Consider the following 16326-nt stretch of genomic DNA (forward strand, 5'->3'; position numbering starts at 1 on the left):
AAATACTTTATGCTGTGAAACAGACCAGAAAAGAAATCAAAAAGCCATCAAAATTCTTCAGCAGAAAATGTGGCTATGGTTAAGAAGTGGCATCTTCTTCAACACATCTGTTTTGTGTATATTTGTGTTCAGAGTTAGATTTGCTGACCTGCCTGAAAAGACGTTTTAAGCAGGGTGAAAAAAGTGACACAGGTTAATGAGAAGAAAACAGATCTTCCACACACTCATTCAGCTAAATGAAAGGGGGCCAAGGTGTATCTGTTTCAGTGAGGACAGCAGGGTTGGACAGATGCTGAGGAGACCATCATCTTAACGATACATGAACATGGAAGTTTCAACTATCTAATCTGTGGAGCTGGCTGCGGATGTTAGGAGGGAACTATATAGTTGTACTTAGCGTGTTTGATCTGGAAATCACAAATAGACAATAAATACAGGATCCCACACTTCCATTTTTAGTGTCACTTTTCAGAAAAGAACTGCGTTTTAACAAGGTTTAAACTGCAGTTTGAATGTTTTCACAAGTGCTTTACAGTGTTGCCACTTTGCCTTTGGGAATTAGTTAAGATGTGCTTTGCAGAGCATGGAATCATAGGACAAGGCAGTAAACCCTGTAATAAACACTTGTCCATGCTACAACTAAGCTGTTCTCAGCAGTGGCTAAAAGAACCACGTTTGTGACTACATGCCATAACAGGGAAGGGACACAGCCTGAAATTACTTTTTAAAAGTTAAGTGCCTTTAATTATTCAGTATCCATAATATAAGATGTAATAGGAAAAGAAACTGAAAAAGAATAAAAATCAGGATTTCTTCTTTTACTAACAAACCTAAAATGGTGAATATGGGCATTAAGTAGTCTGTTCCTTGTTACAGGAATATGATTAGCTTGTTTTAAAAATCATTAGTTAAAAGTGATGCAGAAACAGCCCTCTAGTTAACAGAAATTGTTCACAGCAACTTGTAACAGTACATAAAACTGGAGAAAAAGGACCACTTTCATTTGGTAGACTGAAAGTTACTGATACCACATTGCTTTCAATTTGTAATGACGGGCTTTTGGTAGGACATCAGCTTATTGATTCAGTAGTAGTCATATTTCCAGACAAGTATTTATCTTTCCCTGGTTTTTATGCTCACTATTTGTATTGCTGTCCTGGATGTTATGATTGTTATAAATCTATTTTTGTTCCCATGCATCATTATAATCACCAGGTCTATAAATGGCTTTGCTCTTTCAGCCTGTCTGCTATCTGGAAAAACTCACAACCAGAGTTGGTGCTGGCAGGTGAACGCCGCGTAGCTGAGTCATCTCAATATATCAGTGTGATGTTTATTGAGCCCAAGCAACAAACAGTGGGAAGACTGTGGCTTCAGGCTTGGGACTCAAAGTTCACCACACACTGCATTTAGAGAACACTCAGAGCTTCGTCATTAACAGATTTCTGTCACACTAAGGGGAAGAGGGATCTCAAAAAGATCGATTGCCTCTGAAAGCAAACATATTAGTAGCTGTAAGAAGGAAACAATCTGGCATTCTACCATGCTGTTACAGCAGTCCCTTAGAAATTAATCTCTCTGTTCAAATTGTAAGAGCTGATGATCCGAACTATCCTGGGAAAACTTTGAAAATGGAAGCTTAAAGAAACCTGATAATCTGCAGACAGTGTAGTGGTGCAGGTAGCGGGAAAGCATGTTTCAGATTTTGCCGAACTAGGTGAAAACCCCCTGAAGATATTTCCTCATCCCTTTTCTCTCATATAACTCAGAAATGCTAGGGAAAAGATTTCATGCCAACATATACTGAAGGAAGAGAAAAAGTATTTAGCTAATAATGTTTTCAAAAGAAAAGTTATAACTAAGTGGTTATCTTTGTTTTAACTGTGTGGCTTGTTTTATCTTGTATATGGTTTTGTCTCATTTTTTTCATTAAGAACTTGGCTCATTTTGTAAATCTGAGGCAGATACAAGGTGCTAATGTACCAAAAGGAAAACCTCACTTGTCAAACTATGTATCCAGAAAAGGAAAGATGGAGCTTGTCCTATCAAAACAGAACTTGATTTGAAGGTTGCAATGGAGGAGCTGAAAAATTAGAGTCAGAGAATGTGTGTAGAGTTACCAGCCATAAACAACTAAATACAAATATCTCCTCCAACTTCAAAGTGAAGAAAGCCATATATTCTTTGCTGTTGGGCTTGTCTACCTATGAAATTAAGTCAGCTTGTGAATCTGAAAAGTGCTGGTACCCTGTGTGGGCACCCTTAGCTTGCAGATAACGTTATCTTCTCTAGTCCCCTTTAAAAGTAGATTCATGCCACATCACTTTTTGTGATTTGTGAAATTTTCAGGTTGTGTAAGCAACCTGAACCAGGTAGGATCAGACTCCTAACTTTCACATGGCTGTAGCTGAGAGTAAACCCTGTACCTCTGTATGGGGGCCACCAAACTGCTGCACTGTAAATTTGCATCCCAGCCTGCTTCACAGTCACTCCAACCTACAGATGACAACCATGAGCATAAGGAATGCTGGTGGGCTGGGAACTGAGAAATGGCAGTTTCATTTAGGCGTTCCTGCCCTGGCCTTTTTTGGCCCAAATTTCTTCCTAACTTGATCTCTGTGGCATCAGGAAGCTACTCACAACAATTCAGACCCTTCAAACACTCAGAAAGCTTTAAGGTTTTCTGAAAAACTCAGTTGAAACCCCAACCATTTGATAAGAAGGAATTCATTGTTCCCAGAATCAACATTTCCAGTTAATACCAGTACTCCAAAAGAGACAGCACATACTTTACGGAAAGCTACGGAAACTGGAACTGAAACAAGACAAGCTTTAGCCAGTGAGATTTTCTGGCTAACAGGTTTTTCTTTTTTGTCTCTACTAATTTGCTTGCTACTCTGTAATTGAAGGTCACTGGTTAAGGAAAATGGTCCCGTTAGCTCATGAGGAGCAGCTGTAATTTCACTGCTTTCAGTCTGACTTCATTGTGTATATTTGGGTGGTATTAACATAGCACCAATTTTCCCTCCTTCTGGTTTTCCATATACGCAAGGATGTCAGCCCAGCAATGATGCCATGCTCGGCCTTCAGTGAAATTTTCATGGACATCTGAGGGTTTTTTGCTACATGCTCTGAATTTAAATCTCTCAGACATTGCGTTCATTCAGCTGTGAATCAGCTATTGGCTTGTGCAGCTTGATGGACAGCCTGTATAATTTACATCCAAATGGTTTCCCTACCTGTGGATTGCTAGGCTTTCCCCTTCCAACCTTAAAGGCAGTTATCATTTATGAAAAGAAGCTGGCTGCTCCTTGCCACAGGATCTTGGCTGCTTCTTGTAACAGTAAACCTTTACAGTATGGCAGGGACTTTGAATGCTGAAGAATCTGAAACACAGATGAGATAAGAGACTGGAACCTCAAGTGCAGACTTTACTCAGGTTGGACAGAAAAATCACTATGAGAGAGTACAGTCTTTTAAGGAAATCAACCAAAATAAGAATATTGGGTATAAAAGCAACACCTTCCAGCTGCAAATATCAAGCAATCTGTATGTCAGTCCTATGAGGTATGTAGATAGCATTACAAATCCAGTAATTCAGACACATATAGCATTGCTTTTCCCCTTATCGATAAAAAGTTTATGACCTTTCCCTCTGGCATATCAGTACCATGCTCCTTTGAATGTCTCCAACAGCCCATCCTTTTCCCATTGAGTTAAAGCATCTTGTCCATACCTTGGAAAGAGACACGGTCCTTTCTCCTCCTAATTATCTTCATGTTTCTTTTCATGTGGCTTTTGTTTCCTTCACCATGCCACTGAGGCCAGCCTCAGCTTGCCCATTTTCCCACAGCCATCTCATGCCTTCATCAGTACTGTCCTCCATTCATAGGTCACCCTTCTAGAATGAAGTTTGAAGACTTTCTAGTCCATCTAGTCCATCTACCCTCTCTGGGAGCAACCCACTGCCTGTGAGTGATGAGTGTCTGAGGAGCAGGCCAGGCTAGTATAAAGAAAGATTTTTTAAAAGTGTCCATAATGTACGTGTGTATACATATTATAAACATTGAATGTACTTCTGTGCTGCTTACTTGCTGTACTTTTAAAAATATTTTAAAGTTTCTTAAGAAAGTATGCTGCCTTCCTCAGAATTTGTGCAGCACCACCCACAAAAAGCCGCACTTATGACTACACACAGAAGCAATCACAGTAAAGTAACAAAATCATGATGAACACCTGGTATTTCCTCCCCAAAATGGCTATCAGAATTTATTTGAAATTCCTTGTACAATGTCAGGTCTGCAGCTTCTGGCTTCAGGGGAAGTGCAGTGGGGTAAGCCAAGAAAAAAAGGAGCAACCTTCATGAAGTAACACAGAAGGAATATGCAATTTGTGGATGATGGCAAAAGTCACTCCGAAAGCTTGCCACGTCCCTGCAGGAATAGCACACTCTCATGTACTAAATGCTCTGAAGCACCTTTTAGGTACTTTTGTTTGTGGCCAGACTTCAGGCATAATAAAGCTTTTGTCCTTTTCTTGGCAGAGAAGGTTGAAACCCAAAAGAAGGAGGCGGGGGGAGAAGGTGGAAGGAATTTCAGCCTCCTCAGGAGATGCATTCCAGCCAGCGTGGACTGCCCTACATCCTCCCTGGATGCTCCAGCACATTCCTTTGTTCCCTCTGACCAGACGTTTTCTTTTGTTTATTCCACCAGTGCCCTGAAAACTATGTTTTACCTCCTCAGCAATGTGGAGTGCATTGCACAGTCCTTGTCTCCCAGCTCTGAAATTTCCTCAGGTTTAGCATTTTTATCACATGCTGCTCTTTACTCACTGTGTTAAAAGAACTATTAATTATTGTTATTAATTTCTCTTTTTTCAGCGCTGAGAAGTGAGCTAAATTAAGCTTTGGTGGAAGCCAAACTAACTGTCGACTTCATGCATATTTATTCGCCATCACCATATGCGCAACAGGGTGGCACCCTGAGAGCAACAGCACAAATTCCAGCGCTTCACCCAGCAGGGACCAGGGATTTTAAAGAGATTGCCCACAAACAAATGACTATTCCCACAAGGGAATGCTGTTGATTTAAAGATTTTGCATCTACCATACTGTGCCTCAGCACCGTGGGTTTGCTGTATTTCATGCAATGTGAATTCTAAACATTGGACATATGACTTCTCTGTGTGTGCGCAAGATGCACCTCTTCCCTGAATCCACCTTTATTCACCCCTCTAAAAAATTCTGAGGTTCCCTCTCAGCTTTTGTCTAAGCTTGTCTGCTCCCAGTGTTTGAAGGATTTTGCTTTTGATGCTTCCCCTCAACTTTCTAGCCTCTGCTCTTTTTTTTTTTTCTTTATGGAGATCTCCATACACTTTCATATTTCTAGAGATGCAAGAATTCTTCTGGCTTGCTATCAGAGTAGGCAATACAGCTTTCTACAGTGAGACAAGTTTGCATATTACCATGTTCCTTTTGAATCAGGATTCAAGAATATCACTACTAGGACAAATATTAAAGAAGGGGCCTAGAGTCAGTGAGGGTGGGCCATGAACCAGGTTTGTCTCAGTGAACGAGAAATTAAAAGCTCGTCCCTCCAAGCATATTTTTTTAGCAAGAGCAAAGCAGAACTTGCTTGATAAAGCCATGTATTACAGTGATCCTGCCCACTTGATCTTTCATGAAATTTTGCAGTAAGTGTTCTTGCAGCTATGACTTCAACTCGAGGAGACGGAAGCATGGTTCCTTGGCTAGATCTGTTCTTGGACTGGCTTAGGAGTCAAGAGTCTTGAGAAGTAAAAAATAAAAAGAGAGGAAGTGAATGTTCACCCTCTTAAAAAGGATTAACACAAAAGAGATGAACATACTTTTTCTGATGTAAAAGCAGATACTGCAAACAAGAAAAAGTAATAATAATTTTAAAGTGCCCTTTCAGTTAAAGAATTCAGTGCTGCTGCTTTAAATTGTTGATGCTGAGTGCACAAGGAAGGCTAACAGTGCTCAGATTTGTTATGAGAACTTCTCTCTAAAACGTAAAAACCTTTCTTATCAGAGAAAGCCTTTCCCTTCTCTGCTTCTGCCATCTTTTTTCATATTGCTATAAAAAGGCTAACAGTAAATGTCAATGAAAATGAAGGCAATGTGGAAATACATAGAAACTGCTGCTCTGGTTTTTTTCCCTGTGAATTCTTTTAAATAATTTTGACCTGCATCCAGAGCAGTTTATGGAGGCACAAAACAGTGCATGTGGAACAGCAGGCAAGAATGTGGAGTGAATACTAATGCACTCAAACACCCTCCCCCAAGCTCTCTAAGCCTGAAAAATCCTTCTGCAGCATAACTACCAGTTCCTGTAGGGCTTGCTTATATCCTCATGGAGGAAAGTCCTTTAGCATTTAATAGAAAATTATTATCTTTTCATACGCTTTTTGAGCTGTTAGAATTTAATACAAAATTATATCCTTGCCATATAGTGGTTTGGGAAAAAAAAAACCAACAAACTACAGACATATCATGAATAAATTCTAAAAGGTTTTTAGGGCAGATTTTGCAGGAGAATAATATACTTTTTTATAGGACCTGCCTGAATACCTCTTATTAAATACAATGGGATTTCCTCACAATAGCAGAATCTTGAACTAAATAGATTTTTACAGATAAATTTACCAGGACAAATTCTGGCCCTTTAGTGCAAGAGGAGAACAGAAAGGGGCCACTTGTGAAAAACAGAAGAAAATTGAGAAAACAAAAAATTGACTTTTTTTCCCCCAAGTATAATATCAGTTCTGGAAGCTGAAATACTTAAATTATTTAAACCTATTCTGCACAAAATGCCACAAAAGGCCTTTCTTTTTCTTCTAATTTCAAAGGCCTGATTGCAATCTGACATACAACCCAGAGATGCCAGCTGAAGTCAGTGAGGTGCACAGGACACAGTTTGTGTCCAGGCTGGTATCAGAACATTTTTTTTCACTAAACCATTAATTTTGTGAAAGGGACCGTGTGATGTCTTGGCCTGCAATAGCAGAAGACTGCAATCAGTGACATCTCCTTTTCTGCTCCCTCTGCCTCATATTTCTCATAAATTGGGTGTTCATTTTTCCTCCCATTCTGTCTATAAAATGATTTTACATGTTCAGAGAGGAAATACACTTAGGTAGCCACCCAGAAGGACGATGTAAAATTTCAGCGTAAGTGTGCATTGGATGCCTATACAGTAGACTCGAGCAGCTCCGAGGACAAAGTGGCTGTTGTTCCTGTTCAAATGCAGAGTTTGAAGTTGTAAAGGGATGAAAAGCATCACAGTTCCATAACTAAATGCAGCAAATATGCTGTTTACAAACCTCGCATGTGGGTGGCATGCGCTGTTTGGAAATGTTTGCTAAATCAAATATTCAGCCTGATGCCCGCGGGGACAGGGACCGCCTGGGAGTATGGACATAAAAGGAGAAGGGAGAACTTGCACATTACTTCTCCAAGGCCATCTCTCCACAAAAGGACGGGTGGCCCAGTGTAAGGCTCTTGCAAGAGCTGACTTCAGTTCTCTGCTCTGGCACCGCCTCGCCTACGCACTCCCAGCAAGACATCTACAGTGATCTCCAAGTTATTTTGGCTCTGCAAGCTGAGATAGGATCTGACTATCTTGCAAGATGGAGCCTGTCATTTATTTTTGCCTTGTTTTTTTATTCTGTTTGAGTAAAAAGCCATAAACTGGGATTGCTAACAGATTAATCCTTCAAATTGGGATGCAGTTGGATTCTGCAGTGAGAAGAGCTATATAATTACCTTGGGTAGGTAACTAAGAATTGGTGCTGACAGGCCCTGGCATTTAGTGTGCTGACTGTGACAATGGAAAGATTTATTCAAAAATACTGCGTCAATTAGAGTCCATATTTTATTTCACTGCAATGTGCTTCTTGGTGTTTTGCTTTGTAGCTTATTTAGCAAAATAAGCTCCCTGTTGAATACATCAGCTGACTGTTAAAATGAGTCAAAATCCATGGCTTTCCACAACAGCACTGCACAGAAAAGAGAAAAGCAAACTAAAGCCAGACATGCAGACGAGAAGGGTGGTAAAGGAGATTCATCAGCCACTCTGGCAACAGCAAAAGCCAGACGGTGATGGTTATCTCTCCATCTCACTCTCCCTGCCGTGCAGTAGTAGGGGCTGGATTCAAGGAGAAGGGGAGAGTGAATCTGTCCGTTTGGAGCAGAACACAGATCAAGGACCTCTGAGCACTCCTGAGTGGATTTCCATTGCCCCACAGTGAAGAGCTGGGTTTTTTTCCACCCCTTATCTCCCATCTCCACATCTTCAAGCAGCCTTGCTGCCTTTCCCTCATCTCACCCCTCCCTCACCCCATCTTCCATCCAATAAGGAAGAGGCATAAAGCTATGTGTGATGTTGCCTGCCGCTACTACCTTATTCATTTTCTTGCATGTTGTAACATTTCTGTTGGGGCCTTTCTTGGCTATTTGCATTTTATATTTCCCTGTTTTACACTACTCACAATGGGGCTGTGGCCTCTTGAATGTTACCTGAATAAATGAGATCAAGATAAGGTCAAGCATGAGGCAGTGGCATCCCACACACCAATTAAGAGCAGCAGTCACTGTGTTAGACATCAAATCAAAACTTAGGGGAGACTCAAATCGTGTGTGGGTCCCACACATACCAGGTAGCTTCATTGTACGCCAAACCCTCATTCCTGAGATATGTAAGCACATGTCCAACTCTGAGTATGTCAGTAGCCCACTGCTTTGAATAGGGTTACTCACACTATGAAGTACCTTCCTGAACTGGAGCTTCAGTATTGAGTTGAACAGCAGAAAAAAGGTCTTTTAAGATCCATTGAAAAAGTTCTAATTCAAACCCCATGTAAAATGTGGACTAATCTGAACCGGCTACATTATTTCTCAAAAAAAATATACAGCCGTCTTGGCAAAGCTCACTTGTTATTGAATTCATTTTTATACTGCAAGTTACGGGAAATTAGATAATACCTCACATTTTTCTTTGTTATGGAAACAATGTGAAAATATTTCAAGTTAACAAATGCTAACACCCTTTAGTAGCCTTCAAAACATAACTAGAAAGTTAACATTTTTCTTTATGACAGTCCTAATTAAAAATCACAGATAGACACTTCTTTTCCCCTAAAACAATGGGAAACCTTTTTAAGTGGTGCATATCAGTGAAAGAAAATGCAAGTAGATATAGATCAAATAACATCTATATGCAAGTAGATATAGACTAAATAACATTTTTGTTTCTTTTATGCCAACCCTTGTGGAGGTCCTTTGCTTTTTCACATGCTGGATGGTTGCTTGGGGCATGTCACTCTTTCTGAATTGTGTACATTTGCCCACCATTGCATTTGTCCCAATGACTTTTCTGTGAAACCACAGTTTGTGGTACCTCCTAAGGGTATTCACAGAGAAAACTTTGTGCATCATTTTAGGGGTGTTGAAATGACTGAAATACAGTGAATAAGAGACATACAGGAATTTCCCTCACCAGCAGGAGATGAAGTAAACAAATAAGAAAATACAATTTCATCACAAACCCGTGGAGGTCAGAGTTGGGTCACCATGTCAAGCAGTATAGAAAAAATAGCTTGGTTTCCATGTTCATTAAATACTCCTTTCTGCTGAAACTGCAAGCAAGAATGCCAATTAGCACTTGCCATTCTACATTGGACTGACATTGTAAGATGTCTAAATATTCATCTGGCTAAAAAACTAGTTTCTTGTGACCTAAGTTATTTCTGAAGCAATTATTTGGAGGTAAACAGTTCTGTTTCTCCTTTTCAAAACCTCTCTCTCCATCTTCTGCTGTTCTAATTTTGCAAAAAATGCACAGTTAATTCTTTTAAAAACCCCAATCATTTATTGCAACAATAATGTATTGTATGTTGGACAAAACACCACGGCAGCTGTAAAATTTTGCACTGAAACTATTGTATTGGCTAGATTAATTGTATTGGCCAGATTAATGCACTACAGAGCCAGAGAGATCATTTTGCTTAGCAAACCTGACTGCTGGTCAGGTGATGCAAATGCTCTGAACTGATTTAGAGAAGATCATGTGGAAATACATCCCATTTTGATTGTAAAATCAGTCCCTGAAACCTTAAGTGTTGTTCCACTGATTAATTACTAAGAGCATAAAAAATGTGTGGCTTATCTTGTCTGCATACATACAGCATCAACTTCTCTTTTACGCCATGTAGTTCACAGAACACCACTCCGCTACCTCAGTATTGAGAACCCAGCAGCTCTTGTCCACTTTTTCCAAAGAGACATCTAGTCTGTATTCAAAGACATCAAGAAGTGGAGAATACACCAGTATTCTTGGTATTTTGTTCCAGTGGTTAACCACCACAAAAATTATTTCCTGACTGTTTATTTTCAGTATCTTCTGATTTAAATTGTGCAGACAGTTCTTCCTGATGTCATTTTGAACAACTGAAGCCTCAGTCCAACACCTATTTAAATCAAGGGAAACATTCCTATTGATTACAAAGAATATTGAACCAAGCTCTGAATTATATATAACACTTCTCTGCAGTTTATGAGATGAATGTTAAAGAAAGTCTCTCTTAATTTTCTAGCAGAAAGAGAATATGAATGATAGAGAGAATGCTGCCCTCTCATGGTTTTATGGATAAATCTGTTCTCATAGTATATTAAAAATACAAAAATTATATTTTTAGGCTGCTGCATGCTGATCTGTTCTCTTTTATGTACTGCACTGAAAGGCAAACTTGTAACAGGCATCACTTCTGCTATGATAAATGATATAAAAGCACTGAAAACACATCCCATTAATGGCAGATGTGGAGGTAATGAAGCACAAGGAGAAAGCGTGATGCAAGAGACAAGTTTAGTATCACTGTTTTCCAACCAGCTTTGTAAGCTGAAGCTAGCTGGGATGCAGCTGAGTACTCATTTTGTTCCTCTTGTCTGAAACTGTGGAACCTCACATGTTCCCAGGATGAGGACTCATCCATTCTCTAGGTGAACTGTTTCACACACCATGCTTTCCCTGCAGGGAGAAGTCCTGGATGCCACTGAGCAGAAGGTACAGGAAGAACTTTTTTAGTTTAAGAGCAAGTCAGTTCAGCAGCGTGCACCCAAATTACCGAAATCTTTTTCCCCTCTAAATGTCCTGTGCATGCATAAAGGAACAGAAATAGGTACATTGTGACGGCAAGCAAATCAGGGCTCCCAACAGGTCCTTGGTAGCTGTTGAGCAGTATGGAACATATCCAGCATATGCAACGTATCCAGTGTATGCAAGGCCCAGGGCAGCTACAGATCTAACCACAAGATCAGAGCTACCATTGGCCTTCTGTGCCCTCCATGTGCACTGTTTGCCCTGTTGATAATTTGACCTTTATTGTCTTCATGACCAGTTGAAATTTCACAATGAAAAACATGACATCAAAGGAGAAGACCCTATGTGGTGATCTCCCTGGAAAAGGATTCCTACAGCCTATTCAAAGAAACCTCCTATTTTTTAGTAAGAACTGGGTATCATACCATATAACCTCAGACCATGAGCTCAGTCATGTCCCACATTCTGTGGAGTCCTTCATGTGCAAAACCATGAAAGAAACCAGATCAAGATGTGCAGACCACTGGAACCTTCAAGTAAACATTACCCACTTTTATCTATCACTTCCTTACTAGGAATAACCAAATTCTATCTTGACTAACTGCTAAACTATGTCGAATTGGAAAAAAAAATGCATAAAATCACTAGTTATATTTAAACAATCCCTAAGCCAGAACAGACCATTAGGTCATGTAGCCTTGTCTCCTGCATAAGATGAGTCATTGAATTTCACCTAATTACAGCCAATAAGTTATGTTTGACTATAAGATAAACCTCCAGGAAAGCACTGGTGTGAAAATGTCAAGAAAGAGAATTTCTCTCTTCCTTTAGCAGTTTGTGAAGGTTAAATCTCTCTTTCTTAAGTGTTTGAGTATTTCTCCTTCACTTCTCACTGGCAGGTATCTCTCTGTCATTGTTTATAGCCTCATTGACAAAGTATATCTTAATTTTACAGATGGATCTTCCCAACGGGTGTTACTCAAAGGATTTTTTATTTAATGGAGACTTTCTAAAAAAATAATGGCTTCATCTCCACAATGGTATTTCTTAATAGTTATGGGAACTATAATAGTCAAGACAACATAATGTAAAATAAGCTTCTGTTCCAATGTGGGGTGGTAAACTCCTGAAGTTATTGCACTGAAAGGGGAACTTCACCCTTAACACACTGTGAATAATATGACTTACCCATTTTCTCAAAATAGGACTGGGAAGTTTCAGTCTGACCATACTAAGGCTAAAAATTGTCTTGGATACCAAATGTGAGTATTCAACGCATTTCAAAGTACTTTATTTTGGGACAGGTTATAACACTGTAATGGGGTGAATGGCAGCAGAGTAATTCTGGTTTCCAGTTGGTCTCAGGGAGGAAAACCTATCACTTCTATCACAGTCAACCAGATAGATCCCTCTGAGCACAGACTGGATTTTACTAGTCTTGAGTGTCCTACAGTAAGTAAGAGTCCAGGCTTCCCCAGTTACTCATCTCTGTCTCTCCCTGGTGCCAGCATTGTATGTTATGATAAACAATTTTAAAACATCAGAGTAAAGGTAGAATAAAGATATTCTGTAAATACTTTTTCTCCCCCATTTCTCTGTAACAGTTTTCTGGGCTTCAAGTGTCAACTCACACATAAAACCCTATTCAAAAGATCACTTGAACATATACCTGTGTCCCTTCCCAAAGCAATTACATAAAAAAAAACCCAACAGGACAAGAAAAGCTTATGACTATTAATATTGCTGTATAGATAAAAACAGGGTAATTACCTGCTTGGTACATGTCTACACAAGAAGAAGCTTCAGACTGGCTAAGCAAGCTTACCTCTTTAATCCCTTTCAAAAGACTCAAGTGGAATAGGTGTCTGGCAAAGTTATCAGATAAGGCCCACATTGAGGAATATTACAGACCTCAAATTTCCATTCCATGAAGAGATCTGATGGTGGCAAACAGAAAGAGATGCACCTGTAGAAAATCCACAGATCCAAAGGGAAATCTCCACAGATTTGCATCCTCTCTGATCCATATGATGGTGTAAGAGGCTTGTGACTCATTCAGATACACATCTTGCTAACAAGGCTATCTTGTTACCCAGGTACTCTGGGTTGGAATTATAAATGTTTCCCTAATAGAGAGTTACACTGAAATATGACCAGTTTGCATTTCTCATACTACACTGAAAAGGCATATAAGCAATGATGCAAATTAAATAATGTTTGTCAAAAACTACCCTGGCATTTTGATCCACCCAGTCTGCTGGTAAATGTTCTTTCTTCCTCTTTGCAGCTATACTAAATACAGCATGGCACGTTTTATATACTCAGGCTTGGAAAGCATTTCATTTTTTACACCATTCATCTTCAGAGTCTTAACCAGAAATATACCTTACCAAATATCTATGCCAGTGGCTACACCTGATGTTACAGGGAAGAGCTTCAGAAGATCATGGAATCCTAGCAAATGATATGCAAGCTCTGTAGCCTGAAGCTTTAGAGAAGTGGATTACAGGCAGTATTACAGACTCTCCAACTTCCAGCATTACATGTAGCCAGGCACAACTGCTACTACCAAAACCCAAGCTGATAAGGAGGATAAATGGTGTTGCTCCAGAACATATTTTCAGTCAGTATTGTCACAGGCCAATAAAGTTTTGCGTCCGTTGCTCTAGAGGACACAAAGCTAATCCTAAAGGGGCTGAAGGATAGATGCCATAGAGCTATCCACCACATGAACATAATCTCTGAGCTAAAAGAAATTAAGAATGAGAAATGGCATTTACTCATAGTTATCTTTGAGTGCACTGAGCCCCACTTTTCCCTCACTCTTGAGCATGGTGAGGTATCAGAGAGCCCGTGGTAGAAACTGCATGCCAGTTGTACTAGGTGCTCTCACTGTATTTCAGAATTGCTGTTCTTCTCTGTGGAAATCTTTTTACTAAAATAGCTGTAGAGCTAAAACATCTCCAGAGGTACAAAATAGAGACTGACTGTCTCCTTTATGCAAGTTTTGTATTATCTGTGCTTTGGGCTTGTTTTTTTACCCATACCTCATCCTGCCTTATTAGTATGGAAAAAGAAGGTGATGACTACAGAAATTACAAGATTTTTATTCAGAATCCCTCAAGGGTCATTTTGAGCATTTTTGTAGCTATTTATCTGCTTAAAGCAGAAACCAAATGGACAAATGAAAGAGAAAGGAATGAAGCATTATGCAAAGAAAGGACTGAAAGAACTGGGATGACAATTGGAAAAGGGGACAAGTCTTCTAAAAAAGGTAAAAGTAACAGCAAAATTAGCCATTCTCTACCCATATTGAGCACAGAAGAGGAAGAAATCAAGCTAAAAGAGCAAGACAGGTGTAGGCTGCAGTCTGGAAAAATACTTTCTGCTTGGAAGACAGTTAAATACTGGAAGAGATTGTGTGGAGAAGCTATGGCTTCAGTGTCACTAGGGTTGTGTAAGAAGAGGTTAGATAAACATTTGACAGCTACAACTGATTTTATCTGGAGACAGCAGAAGGTCTCCACTCGCTTCTCAGGGTCCTTTTTAGGGAACAGCTGCAGTCCTGAACAAACTCTCAACTTCTGCTCTCTATCAACTGACGCTGAAATCACAAGAGCTGCAGTATGTATGAAAGCCTCAGGAAAGAACCAGGCAACATTTCCGAAAGGTTTAGGGAGAGACTTTCCAAGTACACCTGAAGACTTTAGGCCTATTGTACCCACTGCCACCACACTGGGAGAGAGGGTTAGCAGAGGTAGATGCATGAAGTCATGTGGTTAAACGACATTTGCTATTGGATGTTTACACCAGCAGACAGGAAACAGAATTAATGAACTCTTGGCAGAGTTGCTAAGGGAGAGCTTTTTATTTATTGTTCATATAGACGTATTGCAGTTTTCTCCTGCTAAGCCTGTGTGCCTTTTCCTCCAAATACAGTTCCAGCTGTCTCCTATAAATTCTTGTACTTGGTGGCAAAGCTGTGTTGTGTGTTAAGGGCACATCAGGAGGGCACACAGTCTGCAAGAGCACTTGAGCTGTGGCTGTTGGTTTCGGAAGGAGATCCACCCAGAAGCTATTTAAACCTGCCCCTTGTTTTTGCCAGTAACACCAGGAAGAAGGCTTACACACAGAAAATCACTTTCTCCTAATACTGACGAGACACCTTTTTCAGGAAACAGAGAAGAAAAATCTCTCCCAGTAGGGCTTCTTTTTCTGTCTCCCTGATAGTGCTTGCCTACCAGGCCTAAGAAGCAGCAAGTAGGTGCAGAACAAGTTTGAAATGATTGGTTAGATATGGGGGAAGTAGCAAAGCTTGGATTTGCAAGGAGCTTAAAGTGCAGGGATGAGTTTGGGGTTTATTCTCTACAAGAAAGCAGGTGAGGTATTCATGCCAACCAGGTGAGGAAGTGCAGGGGAATACACCTATGTACTCTTACCATTATAAAATGAATGTGCTTAAATTCTCTGAGCAGCTTTGCAATGGCAGGGAGCATCTTCTAATCTTTGTTCAGGGGAGGCCTTGAGAGGCTGAGAAACCCAGATGCACATTTAGAACAACAATCTTTCCCCTGGCTACACCAATCCCTTCTGGGGAATCAGGAAGCAAGTTCAAGGATGGTTGAGGCTCTTAAATATGCCACAGTGCTTTTATCTAAGCAAGGCATATCCTCTGCCCATCCCACAGGCAGTATCAGGTACTAAATTTCCCAGCTGTCATGTAGCGTCTGTCATTCTTAGCACCCAGTCAATTTTTGTAGTGAGCCTTTTCATCCTTTCCAAGCATTTTAAAGTAAGACTCAGCCTTTTGTTGCAGTCAGATGTCCCTTCCAACCATTTCTAGGATTTATCTCATGTGCACTGCAGACATGCTGTAGGCTCTGCTCCAAATCATGTTTCAAGGACCATTTGTTTTAGTCATTTCTGGTTTAGACTGTACCGCCCAGCACAGCCTAGTCCAGGCACTTGCTCTCCCAACACAAAAGCAATTCGTGGTGCCAAAACACTGTCTTCTCCACCCCTTCTCTCCTGGGTGAACTCACTGTCCCCAAATCATTTAATCTTCCCACTTGGCTGTAGGATAGCAGCTGCCTCTTCCAATGAAACTAAAGCCACTGGCAACCAGACCTTCATTCCTGGGAGAAACACCAAGAACAGTTCATCCGTCTGTTTCTTGATCTTTTGAGGCTGTTTCTACCACACAGTCAGA

The sequence above is a fragment of the Strix uralensis genome, chromosome 1 (assembly GCF_047716275.1).
Source record: "Strix uralensis isolate ZFMK-TIS-50842 chromosome 1, bStrUra1, whole genome shotgun sequence".
Taxonomy (NCBI): Eukaryota; Metazoa; Chordata; class Aves; order Strigiformes; family Strigidae; genus Strix; species Strix uralensis.